Source organism: Aotus nancymaae, unplaced genomic scaffold (assembly GCF_030222135.1).
Source record: "Aotus nancymaae isolate 86718 unplaced genomic scaffold, 86718_ANA_hifiasm-v0.15.2.pri h1tg000040l, whole genome shotgun sequence".
NCBI lineage: Eukaryota > Metazoa > Chordata > Mammalia > Primates > Aotidae > Aotus > Aotus nancymaae.
In genome coordinates, this window is record NW_026988454.1 from 52,879,439 (window position 1) to 52,904,060 (window position 24,622).

Genomic DNA, 24,622 nt, shown 5'->3' on the forward strand with positions numbered 1-24,622 from the left:
AGAGCTCACTAAGTCCATAAAATGTCACCAGTTAGTTGGGAAGCAATTTGTATATAAATAAGTGCATATATTTGGAGACAGATCACAAAGGCAAGAATCCTAAAGTCTAGAGGAGGAGACAGGGGCCTCACAGACACTATGACCATGTTCTAAGGCAGTCAGGGAAAGGGTTGAGCAGAGACATAAAGAAAACTAACAGAGCTGCAGAGTGTACAGAGACTAAGTCTTCACTTGTAAGGCATTCAGAAATGCCTCTTCAAGACAGATATTGCCTTACTTCTTAGATACAAATTGTTTGGCTTCAAGGACCAGAAAGCTATCCAATCTGCTTTAAGTAAAGAGTAGTATATGTGAAAATAGGAACATCTCCCAGAATCCAAGGCAGACAAGCTCACTGAGCAGATGGAAACTACAGAGCTCTCAGGACTCAAGTAGCATGTGTGTGTGTGTCTGTCTGTGTGTGTGTGTGTGTGTGTAGACACACACGTGCAAGGCAGGGAATGAGGGGAACAAGGAGGTAGATACCATCCACAGGCTCCTCCATGTCTGCTTATTCCCTCCATCTTCTCTCAACTTCCATTGCTCTGTTTGCTGCAGCTGTCATGCAACATGACTCAACCACTGTGTCTGAAGAACTTGCTAAGTGCAGAATCCATGGCTAATTAATCCAATATATATATGTTCTTTACATGGTTAGTAGAGACTCAAATTAGGTCAGTTTGCATAAAGTGTATATGCTGTTCCTGATTCAATGAGCATTGGCTGGAAAAGAAGAGATGGAATGATGGATACCAAAACTTTCCCCTTTGACACTACTTTAGAACAGTAGTGCTTTCATGGGAATGTGTGTGTAGGTATGTGTGTGTGGTATAAAGAGAGAGAGAAAGAATAAATTAATCACTCTATTCAAATTATCAAGGGAGTAGTAAAAACAATATACCAAAAATAAGAGCACCCAGAGGAGGACATGGTTAAGAGAGACTTCATAAGAGTGGTATAATCTGAGCTGAGCTTCTAAGAATGGGAAGGATTATATTTAGAATGGGAAAAAGAAATTAGGAGGAAATTTCTCTCCAAAATGACACAAGATAGAAATGTCAAGTTTCAGGCTTTGGGACCATAAAAAGTTTGGAGTCTGATTGGAATGCAAGGCTGGCATGTGGATTGTGTGAGTTGAGATTGAAAGTGTAGATTTGTGCCAATCATTGCTATGCTGAGGCAAAGGAAAGTAATTTGAGAGGGACATTTACACACCACAACTAAATTGGGTTTGTTAAAACTGCACGTCTTCTCAGGATAAGGCCCACTTGCCAAGGATCCCCTTTTAGAAGTTGTGGCTGTGAATTTCAACTGCAGTTTGGCTACTGTGGCTATTCAATGAAGAGAAGTTAGAATGTTTACTCAGTATTACACGTACCAGTACTAGGAATTATGCAAATTGCCTAAAATGCCAAGCACAGGCCACACTACTCAGTGTCCAAGATGCTGGAGCAGGGCTTCTGCATCCACTAAAACTGTCACAAGTGATGTGTCCACTGAAGATGAGAGACCTTGTTTTGGCACCAGCAGCTGTGGCAGACTGTCCCATTCACCAAACTTGTGAGACAGTCATGTGATCTTTCCCATTAAGCCACTCACGAATCCCAGGTGAAATACTCTGGTCCTAGGAAGATGATTGAGTAAGGCAGCCCCAACAGGACACCAAAGGGCAATCTCTGGCAGAAGGCAGTCTCAAAAATCAGACTAGAAAAGACTTTGTCTGAGCCAATCCTTTAACTAAATATCTTCTGGGGGAAGAAAAGTTATTTAATTAAACCAATTCTTTCTTTTAATTTCATTAGGCTTGCAAACTGAGCTACCACATAACCAGTGCAAATGTGTACACATCCAAAAATATTACCACATAGTTCATATAGTAAAAAGTTGGAATACAACCTAAATACTCATCAATAGGTGCCTAGATAAATTATGGTGTATATAGCCATTCAAAATGATAACATGGTTTCCTTTCTTCTTTGAAACAGAGAGATGCTCATGCCATGGCATGATGTCATGGGAAACTTCAGGTTATAGAACAGACTGTATGCTATGATCTGAGTTATGTAAATGTGTATATGTGTGTGTGTCTATATACATTTTCTATAAATATACGGAATTATGGAAACATCAAGATATGTATCAAGGTTTTAGTTATTACTTATTACTAAATAATTACTAAATGATTTAGTATAGGAGCTCTTTTATGGGGGTCTACTACACTTTTTATATATACTGTTTATGTATTTTCTTACAGTAAGCACTAAACTCTTTGTTAGAAGAGAAATTGGGGGAAAACTGAAAAAGTTAAAAGAAAATATGTTTTTCCTAACTCTAACAGGGAATGCTGAAGAGCTGACATGGCGTGCATTTTATTTTGTAGATCTCTTTGAATTTATTATAGAGACACTCAAAACACTCTTTATATAATGATTAGCTTATATTATGCAATTCTTGAGTAGAATTTGGGTCAGCTCTGCATGCTCATTATTTGTACAAGTAGCCAGGACAACCAACTTTCACAGCATGAACAGTATTGATACCACTGATGGATGACATGTTTTCCAAGCATAGAAATGGTACTTTAAAAAGGTAGGGAACAAACTGCAGGTTTCTTGGTCACTGGAATAGATCTAAGTGTCATTCAGAGAGTAAGAGTTCCAAATGCTAACTTTCTAATCAGAGAGCACAGCTGGAGAAGGAGAAAAGACTGAGAAAACACTTTCAATTTTATTCCGAGTCTAGTATGTAGTTCTGCAACCCTGCCGCGGAGGAAGTTTGTTGCTTAAGAAACTCAGACAAAAGCAGAATTTCCTGAGCTGGTTAGCTTTTCTCTTTTGAAACAGATAGTATACCAAGTTACAGATTGTCAACACTTCTGTTTGGGTGGAAATGGTTTAAAACCTGAGTAGAGTTTATGCGAAACTACTCTTTTCCTCTGCATGTTCACAGGCCAATGGCAGGCAACAAAACTGAAAGACAGGTGAAATTCCTCTTCTATCTTTGCCTTCCACCTTCTCCCATTCCATCCCTTCTGTCCCTGAAGGAAGCTAGGACTTTCAGGCCCTTGGCCCTTGCTCCTCAGAAGAGAACAACTAACCATCACCAACCAGAATGCATATAAACTGAACAACTGTTACTGCAATTGTGATTTTGGACAAATTACCTAAACTGCTTGGGTTAATACATGTGAATTCAAATATCGAAGCTTATTTATATCTTCATAATTCTATGTTTCCATAATGATTAAATCCACAGTAGTTAATAAATAAAGGCCTTAACCACATCAAAAAAACTATTTGGATTTTAGAAAGGTCAGCAAGGATCAGAAAATGCTTGCTTCTCCTCTCTCTCACCGCAAAAATGAGTTCCTCAGGATAAAATTTCAAGCATTGATAACCTTAGCAGGAGAGAGAATTTGGAAACTTTCTAGATTCTTCAGACCACACAACAAACGGGATTACCTACTGCGTCCTCCCAGTCACATCCACTGTGCCTAGACATTGTAGCACTTAACAATGCCTTTGGAAGGCTCAGAGAATTCTTAACTCAATGGAACCAAAAGACATTGACGGTCTCAGTGAAAATGGTTCTCTCATGTTTCTAATGAAATGGCTAAACAATTTAGTGTCAGATGAGCTTTAAACTTACAGCTGCTCACCAGAACTAAGTCCTTTTATGATTCTACCCATTACTAAGTGTCATACAACAAAGCACATGTGAATCCTTCTGAAAAAGCTGAATATTGTGTAGTACATTTAACGTATTAAAAGAACCATTTTGTTTATAAAAAAATAACACTATAACAAACATGTTTAAATAGATTGCTTCATGTTACAGAACGTTTGAAAAGACAAATTAAAAACTAAGATTCCTTATTAACAAAGTGCTTTTATACCCTTTTTTTTTAAGTCAATTAAGGGTAGGTTTTACACGTTAAGATCACCCAATTTCTGCTTCATGTCCATCTTTCAGTAAAACATCTTTCTGCTTTAGGCTTTTATTCTGTTTTCAGTACTTTTTTTATTCCAATGTTTTATTTTCTTTAAAGCTCTCTATTAATTTCCCCCAAGCCTATTTTTCTTACAACCCTGTGTTCTTTTCCTTTAAGCACCCAAGAATGATATGTTCTCTTTTCTCCAGATGGTTTTGGTCTCATTATTAGTCTTTTCCCCCTTAGTTTCAATATGTACTACTTTTTCAGCTAATAAACAAGGACAGATACAGTCTGTACATAGAATTTCTACTTTACAAGCTCACTAGCCTGAATTGCTATCCCTTCCATAGGCAGCAAGTAAACTAAGTAATCACTGTAAAATCAAGGTGCTTTCACACAGGTCTGATCTGTCACTGTGGACTTTCTAAATCTAAAGTCAGATCATATTCCTTCCCTGTCCTGGTAAGAACAAAATTTTCAATGAATCTGTATCCTCTTCAGGTTGGCACAGAAAATCCTTTCATAAAGCATCAGTACCTACAGTATCTGGATCCTGCTGACTCCTTTGATTCATCCTTTCAACTTTCCTATTGTACTTTCTGCTCAACCTGTTCAAATCCTGCCAGTTTCCCCCAAACACTGTGTTCTCTCATCTCATCATGACTCTAGCTCCTCCCTCCCCCTCAAAAAATATCCACCCCTTTCTTTGACTCACTCCTCTAGAAAGTCTTCTGACATTTTTCCTTTCCTCACGTCCAAATCTAGGTTTGAATGTGTCTCTAAATTCTCCTGTGTTTGTCTCTCTCACAGGACCTACCTCCAGGTTTTATTAGTGGTGGTGGTTTATTTGGCACTTTTCCCCCAGTAGATTCTAAGCTATTCGGAGCAAATTACCCACTTTCTTTCTTTCTACCATGAGAACCGAACTGCCACAAAGTAGTGTTTGTGAGAAAAATGTATTTGTACTATGAAATACCAAATGAGAAAAGGCACTAGAAATCTTAAGTGACACACAATATGGTCGCCACTACAAGGTAATTATGGTAATTATATTCTAATTATAGGGGAAGAAGATGGAGGATGTAGTTTTGCTTGAAACTTCTAGAAAGCTTGAAGCATGCATCAGACACCTTTACTTTTGCTTTGAAGTTGCAAGAGAAGAAAGCTGCTGGAGCAAAAGTCAACTACAGTAAAGGTTACTTACCATTCCTCTTGTTCTGGCAGCAGTTTACCCTCTAGTCAACTGTGCAATTGTCCTGAATCCAGGGACCTGAGCCATTGTTCTAATCAACCAATTCTAACAAGGCATCGTGACCCCTCTCACTTCCCATGTCTCTCTCTGTCCTGGATGTCTCTTCCAAAGAACTCTGAATACTTTAGTCAAAGCCCCACCTTGCACTGTTCATGCTATAGAGATGCTCTGCTGAACAGCTTACAGTTATTATCTCATTAAATTCTTGTATTAGTCCTTTGAAATAGGTTTTATTATTTTACCCTGTTTTATATTTGAGGGAACCAAGGCTTGAATTAATCAACTCGCCCCAAAGTGAAACAGTGAAAAGAAGTAGAAGTAGGATGTAAATCAGGTTCTGACTAACCTTAAGTTCTGAGTTCCTCATCATTCCTCAACACTGCTTTGTCATCTGACCACAGCCTCTTCAAACTCTTCACTGGTATACTCCACCTCTCTTTGACATCCCTCATATAAATGGTCTAGAAATAAACTTTTTTTATTAATATATCTTTATTTTTTCCCATTAACTTTCTCTTTACTCATCATACCACTGAGTAATATATTTTATATTGAACCTGGACATAGAGAATATTGATAGGGTGTATGTTCTTCACATGTACCCCCAAACCTAAAATGCAATTTAAAAAAAAGAGAGAGAGAGAATATTGATAGGGATGGATGGAAACTGAAGCTACTTACAGTTTTACTTTCCTAGTTTGGATTGTCTCCGGAACTGAGATGGAATCAACCTAAAAAGAGTAATGAAAATTATATTAACCAATATTTATTAAGCATTTGTTATGTTCCAGTCAGTCTGCTGTTAACTTTGTATAGACTGTTTCATTTGATCCTCATGTCAGTTCCATAAAATATGTACTTTTAGTATCCTTTTAATATAAATGAAAACTGAGGCAAAGATAGTTTATAGAACTTATACAAATTTCTATCTTTATAAATGAAATGAAAGCAATAGTCAGAATCAAGTAGACTGATTTGAGATCCCAAGTGCCTAACCACTAAACTGTGCTGAGTCTTAGAAGGTTGGCTTCTGTTGATTCGGTAAGTTCTTAAAGAAAGGGGAGGTAAAGCAAAAGAATAACAGGAGCTGATAGTATGGGCTGCCTCGAGGAGTGGTGCATTTCCCATCAGTAGAGGTAAATGTCAGAATGATACTTTGCAATGTTTAATTATTTAATTGTATGTGTCAACTTGTGTGTATCGAAGGTGCCCAAATATTTAGTTAAACATGATTTCTGGGTAAGTCCCTGAAGGTATTTTCAGGAGAAATTGGCATTTGAATTGGCATGGTGAGAAAAAGAGATCCCTTCTCTAATGTGGGTGCTTCATCCAATTCTTTGCGGGCCTGAATAGAACAAAAAGGCAGAGGAAGTGGAAATTCTCTCTCTCTCTCTCTCTCTCTCTCTGATGGTTAATATTGAGTGTCAACTTGATTGGATTGAAGGATGCAAAGTATTGATTCTGGGTATGTCTGTGAGGGTGTTGCCAAAGGAAATTAACATTTGAGTCAGTGAACTGGAAAGGCAGACCCACTCTCAATGTGGTTGGGCACAATTTAATCAGCTGCCAGTGCAGCCAGAATTTAAAAAAAAAAAAAGGCGTTGGGGCAGAAGAACCTGGAAAGACTAGACTGGCTCAGTTTTCTGGCCTCCATCTTTCTCTCTTGCTAGATGCTTCCTTCCCTCAAACATTGAACTCCAAGTTCTTCAGCTTTGGGATTCTTGGACCTTCAACCACAGGCTGAAGGCCACACTGTCGGCTTTCCTACTTTTGAGGCTTGGGGACTCCTCAGTCTGGCTTCCATGTTCTCCAGCCAAGCAGATGGCCTACTCTGGGATGTCACCTTATGGTTATGTGAGTCAATACTCCTTAATGAACTCTCCTTTATATATACATCTAACCTAGTAGTTCTGCGATCTGGAGAACCCTGACTAATTCTCTCTCTCTCCCTTTCATTGCCCCTCTCTCTCTCTTGTTCTTTCTCTCTCTGCCCAACTGCTTGAGTTGAAGCATTGTGGCCTCCTCCTGCCCTTAGACAGAGATTTACTTCATAGGTTCTTCCTTGTTCTCAGGCCTTGGGACTTGGACTAGAATTTACACCACTGGTTTTCCTGGGTCTGAAACTTGCAGACAGCAGATTGTGAGACTGTTCTGCCTGCACAATCATGTGAGTCAATTCCTTATAATAAATCTCTCTCTCCCTATCTCTATGGATATGCATATACATATATAAAAATAAGATATCTTTATATACGTATGTATATACATATAGAGAGAGATTTATTATAGAAAATTGACTCACATATATAATAACTATATAGTTTTGCTAAATGTTAATCATTGCACATTTCTTTTGCTGCCATGAGAGGTGTTAGACTGTGTGTGCTTGGTGACCATAACTAAATTGAAAACTGCCCTACATAAAGAAACCATTGTTTTGAACATTATATATAATCATGTTGAGAATGTGACTATTAATGAAGCTAAGTAGATTTCTCCGGCATTATAAGGATATAAAAAGAATTTTTCTATAAAGATTATCAAAAAAATAATAAAACAGACATGAGAAAATTTGATGCATTCTACTAATAGGTACAGGAGCAAAAGAACCCAGACAAACTAAAAAATTGTGAAGTGTGTGTGTGTGTGTGTGTGTGTGTGTGTGTATGCACCTCTCATTCACCTTAGAAAAGGAAATGGTTTCAACAGAGATTTCCAAAGGGATAACAGTCTTACTGTTTTCTGTTCAGTAGGCCAGACAGAAAAAACATTTAAAAAATGAACAGTTGATTATTAACTTTGGCCAATTCTAGAGTTTTAACTAGGTGAAGGTAATTGTGGTTTTTCAAGTGACATTCAGAATCCATTTTTCTGCCATCATTTATCTCTATTGCATATTGAATGCTCTATCTTTCTGGCCAGCCACCCTAATAAAATGTAAGTAAAGAACCACCAGTGATGTTATAAATGAAGTACTTAGAAGCTTGCAGTAATAGGAGATATTAATAATAACCTTAATGAAAATCTGTGGCAACCCAATTTATCATTTGAAAAAGTAGCAACAAATGGTATTTTGTGCTGTTGTCAAGAGCTCAGAAAGAATATCTATTAATTAAAAATGTGTAAATACAAAGTTGCAATATTACAATTTCACTGAGATATGTGAATACATGGCAAGTTATCTATCAGCATTCCTAATCATTAATATTTTCTCGGATTGTTTTCCTGTAGAAAGACTTAAAATCCCCCAAAACAACGCATTTACTCAAAACTCTTCTCAACCTGCCAGTAGCTATAGCAATAACCATGGCAATTTGTTTTTTCCCAAACATCTTATCTTTTGTGTTTTACAATGTGGCTTTGCTCTCCCCCATAAAGCCATGGAGTCCTATCACCTCTACCCCTTGAATCTGGTAGTACTTTGGCTGCTTCAATGAATAGATTATATGGAATATAAAAAATGGGACCTGATGTGCCTTTCATGGTGAGGTCATAAAAAGCCATGCAGCTTCTACCTTAGTGTCTTGGAATACCTGCCTAATGAATACTCTCTCTTGGGAATGGCATGTTGGGAACCCAGCTGCCATGCATTGAGAAGCCCAAGTCAAGGTGAGGCTGCTTGTTGTGCTCTCACTGACAGGCCCAGATGAGTTCAGTCATCAAGTCAGCTCTTCTTGGGTACCAGACATATCAGTGAAAAAACCTGCAAATGATTCTAGCTCCCAGAAGATTGAATCAGGTTCTGCTATTTGAGTCTTCCCAGATAATGTGTGAGACATGGAGCAATGACAAACCCTCTCTCATGTCCCCTGCCTGAGAAGAGGTTTTGGTAGACCTCTTTTGTCATGAAAGCTAGACTGAGTCTTATTCCAGATTTCCTTTGAAAAGTTACCCAGCATTATAAAGAAGAAGATGATGATGAGAGGAAGAAAAGATTCCCAAGAATTTCATAGAGAAGAATGTCTCGGAGGAGAAAAACAAGAATCTAAGAGACACCTGTGGAACGTCTAAAGGAGATTTTTCCACACACACACACACACACAAATCCAGTATGCTCTGCAATGTAAATGCTATCATTCAATTGTCCTGTGAATTTGTTGGTGTTGTCTATGTTTTTTATGTTTGCTGCAAAAAAAAAAATATATATATATATTAGGAGGAATAAGAGTAGGAATAAGTCCTGGAGCCACATTGTCAGGAAGTTAAACCAGAGATTACACTGTAGAAAAAGTATGACAGCTGTGTTATAAATAAACAGTGTTCATGGAGGCCCTAATAGGTGCCAGTCATCATTCAAAGCATGGAAGGTGGTGTTAAAACATTCCATTGAATGTCATATAATTGGGAGATTAATAATTTCATAAAAACTACAAAGGGTAAGTTTTCCATTTCTAATGATAATGATAGATATGAGTATTTTAAAGAGCAGGTAAAATGTGAGGAATAAACACAAATAGTTAAAAGATTTTTCCCTTAAATTAAGTGTTATGTGCTGAGTTGTGTCTCTCATACCCAAATTTATATGTTGAAGTCCTAAGTGCAATACCTCAAAATTTGACTACTTTTGTAGATAGAGCCTTAAAAGAGGTATAATTAAGGTAAAATGAGGTCATATGTGTGGACCCTGATCCAATATGACTGGTGTCCATATACGAAGAGGAGATCAGGACACAGACACACACAAAAAGAAGACCATGTAAAGATATCAGAAGAAGACTTACACCTACAAGCCAGGAAGAATTGCCCTTAGAAGAAACTAATTCTGCTGACATCTGGATCTAGAACTTCTAGCCTCCAGAACTATAAGGAAATACATTTCTGTTGTTTAAGCCACAGTCTACAGTACATTTTTGTGGTAGGCTTAGCAAAGTAACACAATAAAGTAGTTCATTATACTCATCAAAGATTTTTCAAATTATCTGACTGTTGTGCATTGTATAGTTTGGTTCCTTACAAAATTGCCAGAACAATTGCCATATTGTCATTAATAACTGAGAGGATGAGCCAGGCACAGTGGCTCACGCCTGTAATCCCAGCACTTTGGGAGGCTGAGGCGGGTGGATCACGAGGTCAAGAGATCGAGACCATCCTGGTCAACGTGGAGAAACCCTGTCTCTACTAAAAGTACTAAAAATTAGCTGGGCATGGTGGCATGCACCTGTAATCCCAGCTACTCGGGAGGCTGAGGCAGGAGAATTGCTTGAACCCAGGAGGCAGAGGTTGCAGTGAGCCGAGATTGCACCACTGCACTCCAGCGATTGTGCCACTGCACTCCAGGCTGGCGCCTGGCAACGGAGCGAAAACTCTGTCTCAAAAAAAAAAAATAACTGAGAGGATAAAATATGTATTAATGATATTGTTTCTACAAGTTGGAAGAAAAAACTCATGTAAAAATAATGTTTATAACATGATTTACTAATATAAACGTGAGAAAATATTGAAGATAACATTGTTAAGAAAATTACAGTCAATCAACAAGAGTTTAGAGTTTTGTTAATGCTTTTATGTAAGTGGTACGAAATGAAAATTCTCATAATTCTCTCCTTGTAATAAAATATAGTAATTTACATTGTTTTGATCACTGGTTTTAGGATATAGCATTTTTAATCCGAAGTTTGTAGTGTAAATGTGGATAAGAACATGAAAATATGACTTCATAACTGCCATGCATTATCAAGTAGGAGAAACACTCAGAAAAGCATGTGATGCACATCTAATCTTTCACTCTAATGGAACACATTTTCTTAAACCTTGAACATATTTTAAAACCAAATATGCACAGATTTCTGGTTGCGTCTGTGTTTATGTTTGACTTAAAACTTTCTATGCTTAATTACAAATTATTATTATGTTAAAATGTAGGAACACACATGAAGTAGAAACAACCATTCCAATGAACTGAGACTGTTTTTACGAACTGATATTTCAGACACACAGATATTTGCTCGCCACTCTGATAACGCGAACTTCAAAATATATAAATGGATTCTTTTCCTAATTTATTAAGTTTAACTCCCTGGATTTAAGAGTGTGTGTGTGTGTGTGTGTGTGTGTGTGTGTCTATGTGTTTCTATTGACAGAGGTCTGCATTTCCTTGTTGACCATTAATAGAATTTTAAGGTGCTTTGGTTCTTCAGATATATATTTTCTATAAACCTATTATCTTTGAACTTGATGGAAACTTGTATTATTTCATATTCTTAAGACCATACAACTCTTTTTTTTTTTTTTTTTTTTTTTTTTTTTTTTTTTTTTATTGCATTTTAGGTTTTGGGGTACATGTGAAAAACATGCAAGGTTGTTGCTTAGGTGCATACGTGGCAGTGTGATTTGCTGCCTTCCTCCCCTTCACCCATATCTGGCATTTCTCCCCATGCTATCCCTCCCCAATTCCCCACCCCCCCGCTGTCCCCCCCACTCCCCCACAACAGACCCCCATGTATAGTGCTCCCCTCCCTGTGTCCATGTGTTCTCCTTGTTCAACACCCGCCTATGAGTGAGAACATGTGGTGTTTGATTTTGTGTTCTTGTGTCAGTTTGCTGAGAATGATGTTTTCCAGGTTCATCCATGTCCCTACAAAGGACGCGAACTCCTCGTTTTTAATGGCTGCATAATATTCCATGGTGTATATGTGCCACATTTTTCCTGTCCAGTCTATCATCGATGGGCATTTGGGTTGGTTCCAGGTCTTTGCTATTGTAAACTGTGCTGCAATGAACATTCGTGTGCATGTGTCCTTATAGTAGAACGATTTATAATCCTTTGGATATATGCCCAGTAATGGGATTGCTGGGTCAAATGGAATTTCTATTTCTAGGTCCTTGAGGAATCGCCACACTGTTTTCCACAATGGTTGAACTAATTTACACTCCCACCAACAGTGTAAAAGTGTTCCTATTTCTCCACATCCTCTCCAGCATCTGTTGTCTCCAGATTTTTTAATGATTGCCATTCTAACTGGTGTGAGATGGTATCTCAATGTAGTTTTGATTTGCATTTCTCTAATGGCCAGTGATGATGAGCATTTTTTCATATGCTTGTTGGCCTCATGTATGTCTTCTTTTGTAAAGTATCTGTTCATGTCCTTCGCCCACTTTTGAATGGGCTTGTTTGTTTTTTTCTTGTAAATCTTTTTTAGCTCGTTGTAAATTCTGGATATCAGCCCTTTGTCAGATGGGTAGGCTGCAAAAATTTTTTCCCATTCTGTTGGTTGCCGATTCACTCTATTGACTGTTTCTTTTGCTGTGCAGAAGCTGTGGAGTTTGATTAGGTCCCATTTGTCTATTTTGGCTTTTGTTGCCAATGCTTTTGGTGTTTTGGTCATGAAGTCCTTGCCTACGCCTATGTCCTGAATGGTTTTGCCTAGGTTTCCTTCTAGTGTTTTTATGGTGTTAGGTCTTATGTTTAAGTCTTTAATCCATCTGGAGTCAATTTTAGTGTAAGGTGTCAGGAAGGGGTCCATTTTCTGCTTTCTGCATATGGCTAGCCAGTTTTCCCAACACCACTTATTGAACAGGGAATCCTTTCCCCATTGCTTGTTTTTATCAGGTTTGTCAAAGATCAGGTGGTTGTAGATATGTTGTGTTGCCTCCGATGCCTCTGTTCTGTTCCATTGGTCTATATCTCTGTTTTGGTACCAGTACCATGCTGTTTTGATTACTGTAGCCTTGTAGTAGAGTTTGATGTCTGGTAGTGTGATGCCTCCTGCTTTGTTCTTTTTGCTTAGAATTGACTTGGCTATGCGGGCTCTCTTTTGGTTCCATATGAAGTTTAAGGTGGTTTTTTCCAGTTCTGTGAAGAAGGTCATTGGTAGCTTGATGGGGATAGCATTGAATCTGTATATTACTTTGGGCAGTATGGCCATTTTCACGATATTAATTCTTCCTAACCATGAACATGGAATGTTTCTCCATCTGTTTGTGTCCTCTCTTATTTCGTTGAGCAGTGATTTGTAGTTCTCCTTGAAGAGGTCCTTTACATTCCTTGTTAGTTGTATTCCTAGGTATTTTATTCTCTTTGTAGTGATTGTGAATGGCAGTTCGTTCTTGATTTGGCTCTCTTTAAGTCTGTTATTGGTGTATAGGAATGCTTGTGATTTTTGCACATTGATTTTGTATCCTGAGACTTTGCTGAAGTTGCTTATCAGTTTCAGGAGCTTTTGGGCTGAGATGAGGGGGTCTTCTAGATATACAATCATGTCGTCTGCAAATAGAGACAATTTGACTTCCTCCTTTCCTAATTGAATACCCTTTATTTCTTTTTCTTGCCTGATTGCTCTGGCTAGAACTTCCAGTACTATATTGAATAGGAGTGGTGAGAGAGGGCATCCTTGTCTAGTGCCAGATTTCAAAGGGAATGCTTCCAGTTTTTGCCCGTTCAGTATGATATTGGCTGTCGGTTTGTCGTAAATAGCTTTTATTATTTTGAGATATGTTCCATCGATACCTAGTTTATTGAGGGTTTTTAGCATAAAGGGCTGTTGAATTTTGTCGAAGGCCTTCTCTGCATCAATTGAGATAATCATGTGGTTTTTGTCTTTGGTTCTGTTTATGTGGTGAATTACATTTATAGACTTGCGTATATTGAACCAGCCTTGCATCCCCGGGATGAATCCTACTTGATCATGGTGGATAAGCTTTTTGATGTGCTGTTGTAATCGGCTTGCCATTATTTTATTGAAGATTTTTGCATCTATGTTCATCATGGATATTGGCCTGTAGTTTTCTTTTCTTGTTGAGTCTCTGCCAGGTTTTGGTATTAGGATGATGTTGGTCTCATAAAATGATTTGGGAAGGATTCCCTCTTTTTGGATTATTTGGAATAGTTTCAGTAGGAATGGTATCAGTTCCTCTTTGTATGTCTGGTAGAATTCGGCTGTGAACCCATCTGGGCCTGGGCTTTTTTTGGGTGGTAGGCTCTTAATTGCTGCCTCGACTTCAGACCTTGTTATTGGTCTATTCAGGGTTTCGACTTCTTCCTGGTTTAGGCTTGGCAGGAGGCAGCTGTCCAGGAATTTATCCATTTCCTCCAGGTTTTCTAATTTATGTGCATAGAGTTGTTTGTAATAATCTCTGATGATGGTTTGAATTTCTGTGGAATCTGTGGTGATATCGCCTTTGTCATTTTTTATTGCATCTATTTGGTTATTCTCTCTTTTCTTTTTTATTAGTCTGGCTAGTGGTCTGTCTATTTTGTTGATCTTTTCAAAAAACCAGCTCCTGGATTTATTGATTTTTTGAAGGGTTTTTCGTGTCTCTATCTCCTTCAATTCTGCTTTGATCTTAGTTATTTCTTGTCTTCTGCTAGGTTTTGAGTTTTTTTGATCTTGCTCCTCTAGCTCTTTCAATTTTGACGATAGGGTGTCAATTTTAGATCTCTCCTTTCTTCTCATGTGGGCACTTATTGCTATATATTTTCCTCTAGAGACTGCTTTAAATGTGTCCCAGAGATTCTGGTATGTGGTGTCTTCATTCTCGTTGGTTTCGAAGAACGTCTTTATTTCTGCCTTCATTTCATTGTTTATCCAGTCAACATTCAGGAGAAAGTTGTTCATTTTCCATGAGGCTGTGCGGTTCTGGGTTGGTTTCTGAATTCTGAGTTCTAACTTGATTGCACTGTGGTCTGAGAGACTGTTTGTTATGGTTTCCGTTCTTTTGCATTTGCTGAGGAGTGATTTACTTCCAATTATGTGGTCAATTTTAGAGTAGGTGTGATGTGGTGCTGAGAAGAATGTATATTCTGTGGATTTGGGGTGGAGAGTTCTGTAAATGTCTATTAGGTTTGCTTGTTCCAGGTCTGAGTTCAAGTCCTGGATATCCTTGTTAATTTTCTGTCTCGTTGATCTGTCTAATATTGACAGTGGTGTGTTGAAGTCTCCCACTATTATTGTGTGGGAGTCTAAGTCTCTTTGTAAGTCTTTAAGAACTTGCCTTATGTATCTGGGTGCTCCTGTATTAGGTGCATATATATTTAGGATCGTTAGCTCTTCTTGCTGCATTGATCCTTTTACCATTATGTAATGTCCTTCTTTGTCTCTTTTGATCTTTGTTGCTTTAAAGTCTATTTTATCAGAGATGAGAATTGCAACTCCTGCTTTTTTTTGCTCTCCATTTGCTTGGTAAATCTTCCTCCATCCCTTTATTTTGAGCCTTTGTGTATCCTTGCATGCGAGATGGGTTTCCTGGATACAGCACACTGATGGGTTTTGGCTTTTTATCCAATTTGCCAGTCTGTGTCTTTTGATTGGGGCATTTAGTCCGTTTACATTTAGGGTTAATATTGTTATGTGTGAATTCAATCCTGTCATTTTGGTGCTAGGTGGCTGTTTTGCCCTTTGGTTGATGCAGATTCTTCATTGTGTTGATGCTCTTTACCTTTTCGTGTGTTTTTGGAGTGGCTGGTACTGGTTGTTCTTTTCTATGTGTAGTGCCTCCTTCAGGAGCTCTTGTAGAGCTGGTCTGGTGGTGATGAACTCTCTGAGTTCTTGCTTGTTCACAAAGGATTTTATTTTTCCTTCACTTATGAAGCTTAGTTTGGCTGGATACGAAATTCTGGGTTGAAAGTTCTTTTCCTTAAGGATGTTGAATATCGGCCCCCACTCTCTTCTGGCCTGTAGGGTTTCTGCTGAGAGATCTGCAGTGAGTCTGATGGGCTTCCCTTTGTGGGTAACCCGACCTTTCTCTCTGGCTGCCCTTAGTATTTTCTCCTTCATTTCAACCCTGGTGAATCTGATGATTATGTGTCTTGGGGTTGCTCTTCTAGAGGAGTATCTTTGTGGTGTTCTCTGTATTTCCTGGACTTGAATCTCGGCCTGCCTTGTTAGGTTGGGGAAGTTTTCCTGGATAATATCCTGAAGAGTATTTTCCAGCTTGGATGCATTCTCTTCGTCACATTCAGGTACACCTATCAAACGTAGATTAGGTCTTTTCACATAGTCCCATATTTCTTGTTGACTTTGTTCATTCCTTTTTACCCTGTTTTCTCTAATCTTGCCTTCTCGTTTTATTTCATTGAGTTGATCTTCGACCTCTGATATCCTTTCTTCTGCTTGGTCAATTCGGCTGTTGAAACTTGTGCATGCTTCACGAAGTTCTCGTGTTGTGTTTTTCAGCTCCATCAATTCGCTCATATTCCTCTCTAAGTTGTCCATTCTTGTTAGCATTTCGTCAAGTCTTTTTTCAAGGTTCTTAGTTTCTTTGCATTGGGTTAGAACATGTTCTTTTAGCTCACGGAAGTTTCTTATTATCCACTTTCTGAAAGCTGATTCTGTCATTTCATCACACTCATTCTCCGTCCAGTCTTGTTCCCTTGCTGGTGGGGAGTTGTGATCCCTTGTAGGAGGAGAAGTGTTCTGGTTTTGGGTGTTTTCATCCTTTTTGCGCTGGTTTCTTCCCATCTTTGTGGATTTTTCCACCTGCTGACTTTGTAGTTGTTGTCTTTCTGATTTTGGTAATTTTAAGTCTGCTGTGGCAGAACTCATAAACCCCCTGCTCTTCCCCCGAGGTGTTCTGTCCCAGGGAGTTACTGTTTTCTGATGTTCCCCTGTGCGGTTGCTGTTTTCCCTGCCCACAAGGTGGCAGCCTAGTCACACTCAGGTTGCAGAGGCTTCGCTAAGCTGCTGTGGGCTCCACCCAGCTTCCGTGTGAACTTCTGGGTGTAGTTAGAACTGCTTCCGCTATGTTGGCCCGCCCCTGTAGTGACGGAGTCTCTGTAGTGGCGGATTGCCTTGGTACAGAACAGCAGGGTGCCTATGGAGAACGCCCCTCCTCCACAGAGCTGGACCGTCCCGGTTTCAGTTGTGTTTCAGGTCTTCTTGCTGGGTAAGAGGGGACACCGTCTCATCCGATCTGCCTCCGGAGCCGCTGCGTTGGCTAAAGCCGCGGCTCTGAGATTCGTGGCGCTGGCCTGGCTCCCCGTTTCAGCTCCCCTTGCTGGCTTATAGGGGACTCAGACTCTCTCACTTTATACAGTGAGCCGTTGCCTCAGGGTGCCGGCCCAGCGGCTGCGCCGTTCAAGCCAGCGGCGCCAGCAGCGCTGGCGACCCGTGTGGCTTCTCTGCGTGTGAATCTCCTGTTCTGTGGGCAGTAAAAATCAGTCTGGAAATACGGCGTCCACTCACCCTCTGTGCTTTCTCTCGGAGCTGCATTCCCGAGTTCCTCCTAAGCGGCCATCTTGGATCTCCCCTAGGCTTCATCAAGACCATACAACTCTTAACAGATATAAAAAATGACATACAACTGAATTTTTTAATACTTTACATTGTATGCAATTGCATTATGGATATCTCACATGGCTTTATCTGGCTTCTCTGATCTCATAATTCAGGCTGAGGATTAAACTGTGAACAATAAAGTTCCTTCTCTCATGGAACTAAATTCAGGATAGGTAAGAAAGAGAAAATAAACAGACAAATAAATACACACTATAATAGCAGTTAGTGAAAATTGCTGTGTACACAAATAAAACAAGCTAAGGGAATAGCAAATTATAAGAGATATTACTTCAGAAAGAGAGATCAAGGAAGTCGTCTTTCCTCCTGCAGGCTTCAGGGAATATTTGAACAGAAACCTTCCTGAGATGAGAGAGCAAGCCATGTGAATATCTGAGGGTAGAGCATTCCAGATAGAGGCTGGAACAGCAAGTCTGAGGACCCTGAGGCAGTAACCTATTTGAAGTGTTGAAGGAACCACAAAGAAGCCACTACCATGCGATGGAGACAGTAAACAGTGAAACATAAATGCATAATGTCATTTATTCATTCTGAAAATATTTGTGTGACTACTGAGTGCTAGGAACTCGAATAGAATCATGGAAATGGAAGATGTAATGTTTCCCTGTGAAGCTCACCTTGAAATAGGGGAAACAGACCAAAAGAATCCACTGAGAAATACATTTAAAAATTGCAGTTACTAAAACCAATATGCAAACAAAATAAAGGATGTTATGAGATGATTTCAGAAAAACAGTATTTATTTTGAATGCATTAGGAAATGCCTTTATTAAGAAGTGGATTTTAAGTTAAGGCTCAAAAAAGAAAGGAGGTGGTAATGTTGAGGCAGAGGGCTAATGTTTCAGCCAAGGAAATAGCACAAGTTATGTCCTTGAACAAGAAAGAGCCTGACACAAAGGACAACCCGACAGAAAAGCAGGGTAACTGGAACTATCTCTTGGCAATATGAGTGCTTGGGTTAAAAAGGGAGTGAAGCAACCCCTTGTGAATTCAATATTAACTAGGTGTTAATGATTCTCAAAAATAGTACACACCTTTCTTGGGAGTTTCAGGCACATGTATCTGCCATTTACCAAGCATTTGCCCTTTGATGTGTCAAGTCCACATGTTTAAAATCTTTTTTATCTTTAAATCTCTCCACTTCTCCAGGGCAAATATGCTTTCTATTCCTTTCATTCACAGTTGTCAGAAGGTACCACTATTCACCCAATTTTTCAAGAACTGTAGATACTAGTTCTTCATATCTGCTTCTTTTTCTCCTTTACTTTCATCTAGTTTCAGATTTTACTTGATTAATGTTCAAATATTCTTTTCTTCTCCATCCCAACTGGCAGTTTCTAAGTCGACATACTCTTTCTTGCTCATACTCTTGCAGTAGGCTTATTTGGTCTCTCTATCTTTAATGTTACCCTCATGCTTCAATTCATTCTCAGCAGCATTGTTTATACTTATCCTTGTGAAAGTAAATATGACTACACCAGTTCCTACTTAAAAAATGTAAATGACTCTCAACAATTTTATCACAGTCTCAAATTCCTAAGAAAGATATACCATGTTAATGATTTGTTCAGCCTTGTTCCCCACATCCTTCCAAATTGCACTTCATGCTCTAGTAACACTGACTCTAGTGTAGATCCCAAATGGAACTTACTTTGTCACCTCTTTCCATAACTTTACACAACATGTTGCCTCTGTCACAAATGTTCTCTTTACACTTTTCCAGTTGTCAAACTGTATCCTTCAAGTAGCCTTTCTTCAATTCTCTTAAGACAAATTGTGCTCATATTCACACTTTATCTGATTTATGTCTTTATAACTCAATAGTCTACTACAATGCCCAAGGTTCCATGAATATTTGTTATGTTATTATATAAATAAATGGATGGATGGATGGATAGATAGATGGATGAAATGGATGGCCAGAAGGACAGATGAATGGACACTGGAGGGAATTTGATCAAAAAGACTTTCTGATGAGACACATTTTTGTCTCAATGTTAAATACTGGCTAAGCTTAGAAAGATTGTGGTGAAAAAAGGGATACATTTCACGTGGATAGAATAATGAAAGCAATGTGAGGAGGAAGGTGAGAGATAGCTTTTTAGAAACAGTGAGTTCATCTGGGGTAAAATCTTTATATAAAAAATTAGTAGAAGCCAGAATATTAAGGTTGCTGGTAAAACAAGGAGAGAAAAGCAATGGCATCATATTTTAAAGGCATTCAAGCAAGAGTGATAGAAGTCAGTGGACAAAAAACAATCACATTTGCATGCAGAGAACATTGCTAAGAGCCATGAAGTGGGTTTTATTTGCTGTTAAAATTCTGCAGATTGATTGATAGTTAACTGTGTTGACAGCATACAAAAGTACTCCTTTTATTTTTAAATGCCTATGTAAAACCTAAGGTTAAAGATTTAATTTTGTTATAAAAAATCATCAGATCTAAAATTGTGTCTATGCTAGATTCTAATATGTATATACTTATATATTTAGACAGGAATGTGGACATGTTCTACCAAATCCTTTTGGCAGAATATTATTCATAATTCATCAAACTAGCACATTATTTTGAAACATAATGTAAGAAAATAAAGTTTTCAATAAAAAAAGGTCCAAGCAGTTACTTGCAAACATAACTAGAAAAGTAACCAAATAAATAGACTTATGAGAATCCTTCACTTTCACCTTTCACTCAGGAAATGAATCTATTAAATTCTGAAAGCTGAATTGTTTTAATTTCCTTTGAACAGTTTGGTATGTTTTTGAACTTAGGTGACAGGAAAGCTGTTGAAGTGACAAGAATGAGAATGGCAAATTCTAAATCTTAGAGTCATAAAGAAAAAAAAATCAGAACAGAATTGTTTCTACATATTCAAGAAGTAGAGAATGAGTATAAGTAGAAGAAAATAAATTTAATAAATTCAAGAAGTTAAGAGGCAAAGTGGTGGAAAGAATCTGAGAATTTTAAAAATATTTTAAAATTGTAGCAGATTATCATGCTTTAGTATAATAGCAATAATCTAATATAGAGAAAGTCTGTAGAGAAGATAAAAGTCTTAGTGGAAAAAGTAAAAGCACTGAGATGAAAAAGCTTTCTGAGCCTGTTTTCTCACATGTAAAATAAATAGAATGAAATATAAGATGCAAAAACAACTGTGAGAACTAGAGATATACTATATAATGTATTTGGTATGAGATAAGCAGTTAATAAGTAATTATTATTGTTATTATATTATCATAGAGTTTGACACACAAATAAGAGAAATTTAAGATTATGAAATAAATAAAATAATAAAAATTATGGAGAGTTATAAAGAAATCATCAGCAGATCAAGTTTTATACTGGCAGACTAGGGAGGAAATAGTTTTAAAGGATTATTTCTTGAATGGCTGAGCATATATGTTTTCTCTCTCCCCGTGTCAGAGAGAAGTGTTAACAGCTAGTTAGCAACTGGTGGCATTACTGACCTCCTAAACATTGCAAAATGTGAGGAACAAACTTCAGAACAAATATTCAGATTTTACTGTGCCATTGGAAATATAATTTCATTGCACATGCTCTGGAATGTGTAAAACATTAAACTTCTGGATTTGGTAGAAGTTAACAGCTCAATCCTTGCTAGATGGTTGGATCGGTGTTCGATCAGTGATGCTCAAGAAAACACTAACAGCCACTGACATCTTCTACAATGGATATTTGTACCCCTGGTACCAAAAAAATTCCCAAGCTCAACCAAGCCAATGCAGATTTCAGACTCTCAACTTCCAACAAAGAAGGAGCAGAAAAAAATTATTGCTATGAAACAATGCATTGAGTAGTTAGGAAGAAGATGGCTAAAAACCTATTACATATTTGTAATTTAGTAAAAACCTTATTTACAAGGAATTATCTGAACTTTCAAAGAAGATGACACTGTTAGAGGAAGAGAAGATGATTGTCAAAAAGAAGAATTGCCTCACTTTCCACTTTTTGTGTAATAGTAGTTTAAAACATCTTTTTCTACTTGAATTGCAAAAAATGTTTAAATAAAACTTGGATTTATTATATCAAAACAAAACTTCTTTTTATCCCATTGAAAGTGGGATAGGCTCATTTGTTGAAAAGGGTGTCCTTTTCCCACTTTATGTTTTTGTTTGCTTTGTTGAATATCAGTTGGCTGTAAGTATTTAGGTTTATTTCTCAGTTCTGTATTCCATCCCATTGGTCTATTGCCTATTTTTATACCAGTACCACACTGTTTTGGTAACAAACATATCATCAGCAAACAGTGACAGCTTGACTTCCTCTTTACTGATTTGGATCCACTTTATTTCTTTCTCTTGTCTGATTGTTCTGGCTAGAACTTCCAGTACTATGTTTAAGAGGAATGGTGAGAGTGGGCATCCATGTCTTGTTCCAGTTCTCAGAAGGAATGCTTTCAACTTTTCCCTATTCAGTATTATGTTGGCTGTGGATTTGTCATAGTTATGTCCCTTGTACTCCAATTTTGCTTAGCAATTTAATCATAAAGCGGTGCTGGATTTTGTTAAATGCTTTTTCTGCATCTATTGAGATGATCATGTGATTTTCATTTTTAATTTTTTATATAGCATATCACATCTATTGATTTCCATATGTCAAAACATTGCTGCACCCCTTGTATGAAACCCACTTGATCATGGTGGATTAACACTTTGATATGTTGTTGGATTCAATTAGCTAGTATTTTGTTAAGGATTTTCGCATCTATGTTCATCAAGGATATTGGTCTGTAATTTTCTTTTTTGGTTATCTCCTTTCTGGGTTTTGGTATTAGGGTAATGTTGGCTTCATAGAACGAATTAGGGAGGGTTCCTTTTTTATCTATCTTGTGGAATAGTGCCAAAAAGATTGGCACCAATTCTTTGAATATCTGGTAAAATTATGCTGTGAATCCATCTGGTCATGGACTTTTATTTTGTTGGTAATTTTTAAATTACCATTTCAATCTCTCTGCTTGTTATTGGTCTTTTCAGGGTATCTGATTTTTCCTGATATAAGCTAGGAGGATTGTATTTTTCAAGGAATTTATCCATTTCTTCTAGTTTTTCTAGTTTATGTGCATAAAGGTGTTCATAGTACCCTTGAATAATCCCTTGTATTTCAGTGATGTCAGTTGTAATATCTCCTGTTTTGTTTCTTAATGACGTTATTTGGATTTTCTCTCTTCTTTTCTTGGTTAATCTTGCTCATGGTTTATCAATTTTATTTATCTTTTCAAAGAATCAACTTTTTGTTTTATTTACAAGTTACAGACTGGGATAAAATATTTGTAATCCACCTATGTAGCTGTGCTAGCCTAACAGACTCCATCTTAGATGTGAGCCAGACAAACCATCCTAGCCTCTCCCTCCCTGTCATTTGTCTTTCAGGTACATAGCTGGGTCACTCTGTACTCAGAAACTTGTAACTGTTGTAGCTATATCCTGCTTGCAGTCTTCCTGCTATTGTGAATACCCTACCCCCCTTGGTGATTGATTGTATGGAAAGTCCCTCCTGCTACCCCGCTTGGTAACCAACAATCCTGGAAACCTCCTGCCTCCTGGTTACCAGCTTCGTCCTACTAACTTGCTTGTTCTGCTTCTGTAAAATTCTACTTTGTCACCCTTTTCTCTAAGCAAGATAAAAAAAGGAATCAAGCCCCTTCCTCAGGGCCCAGAGATTTTGAGCGTGAGCTGCCCTTTGGTCACTGGCAATAAAGGACTCCTGATTCAATCTCAGAGTGTGGCACTTTCCTTATAACTCACTCGTTTACAACATAGCAAAAGACTAGTATGTAGAATATATGAAGAACTCTCAAAACTCACACAGCAAAAAACAAAAACAAAAAATCAATCCAATCAGAAAATGGGCACAAGAGATGAACAGACATTTTGCCAAAGAGGCTAGACAGATGACAAAAAAGCACATGAAAAGATATTCAGCATCATTAGCCAATAGACAAACACAAATTAACATCCCAATATAGTATCACTTCACATGTATCAGAATAGCTAAAATAATAGCAATAGCAAATTCTGGTGAGAATTATGAAAAATGGAATCATTGATATGTTGTATGTGGGAATGTAAAATAGTACAGCCATTCTGAAAAACAGTTTGGCAGTTTCTTATAAAACTGACAAGCAATTTCTATACTATTCAACAACTAATAATTGGGCATTTATCTCAGAGAAAAGTAAACTTATGTTAATGCAAAAACAAAGGGCCGGGCGCGGTGGCTCAAACCTGTAATCCCAGCACTTTGGGAGGCCGAGGCGGGCAGATCACGAGGTCAAGAGATCAAGACCATCCTGATCAACATGGTGAAACCTCGTCTCTACTAAAAATACAAAAAATTAGCTGGGCATGGTAGTGCATGCCTGTAATCCCAGCTACTCAGGAGGCTGAGGCAGGAGAATTGCTTGAACCCAGGAGGCGGAGGTTGCAGTGAGCTGAGATCGCGCCATTGCACTACAGCCTGGGTAACAAGAGTGAAACACCGTCTCAAAAAAAAAAAAAAACCTGTACATAAATGTTCAAAGCAGCTTTACTCATAATAGCCAAAACCTGGAACCAACTCAGATGCCCTTCAATAAGTGATTGGCTGAACAAACTGTGGTACACGCATACCATGGAATATTACACAGCAGTAAAAAGAAATGAGCTGTTGATACACACATAAACTTAGATGAAGCTCCAGGAAATTATGTTGGGGGCGGGGGAAGACAATCCCAAAAGATTATATACTATATAATTTCATTTATACAATATTCTTAGGAGAGAGGGATTACCAGGGTTTAGAAATGGGAAAGAGGGGGATATGATTACAAATTTAAACCACTAGAACCACTAGAGAGCCTTGTGGTGATGGAATTGTTTTGCATCTTGATGATGGTGAATACAAACACCCATACGTGTGATAAAATTGCATGGAGCTACACACACACACACACACACACACACACACACACACGGAAGTACAAGTAAAGTTGGGAAAATGTAAATAAAGTTGGTATATTATACTTTTGAAAGATATTACAATTGGGGGAAACTAGACAAAGAATACATGAGATTGTTCTACATTTCTTACAACTACATGTAAATGCAAAATTATCTCAAAATAAAAAGTTTAATTTAAAAAATAACTTTGGCCAGACGCGGTGGCTC

General features: G+C 37.9%; 1 long non-coding RNA gene across 3 annotated transcripts in view; it reads right to left on the reverse strand.

Annotated features, from left to right (window-relative positions):
• The window catches only part of LOC135268339 (uncharacterized), a 627,138-nt gene that overhangs the window by 430,245 nt on the left and 172,271 nt on the right, over window positions 1–24,622 (reverse strand). For all 3 annotated transcript variants that reach the window (XR_010336633.1, XR_010336632.1, XR_010336631.1), the window contains exon 4: window positions 5,907–5,956. This is a non-coding gene — a long non-coding RNA (uncharacterized LOC135268339). The remainder of the gene's footprint in view (window positions 1–5,906; window positions 5,957–24,622) is intronic.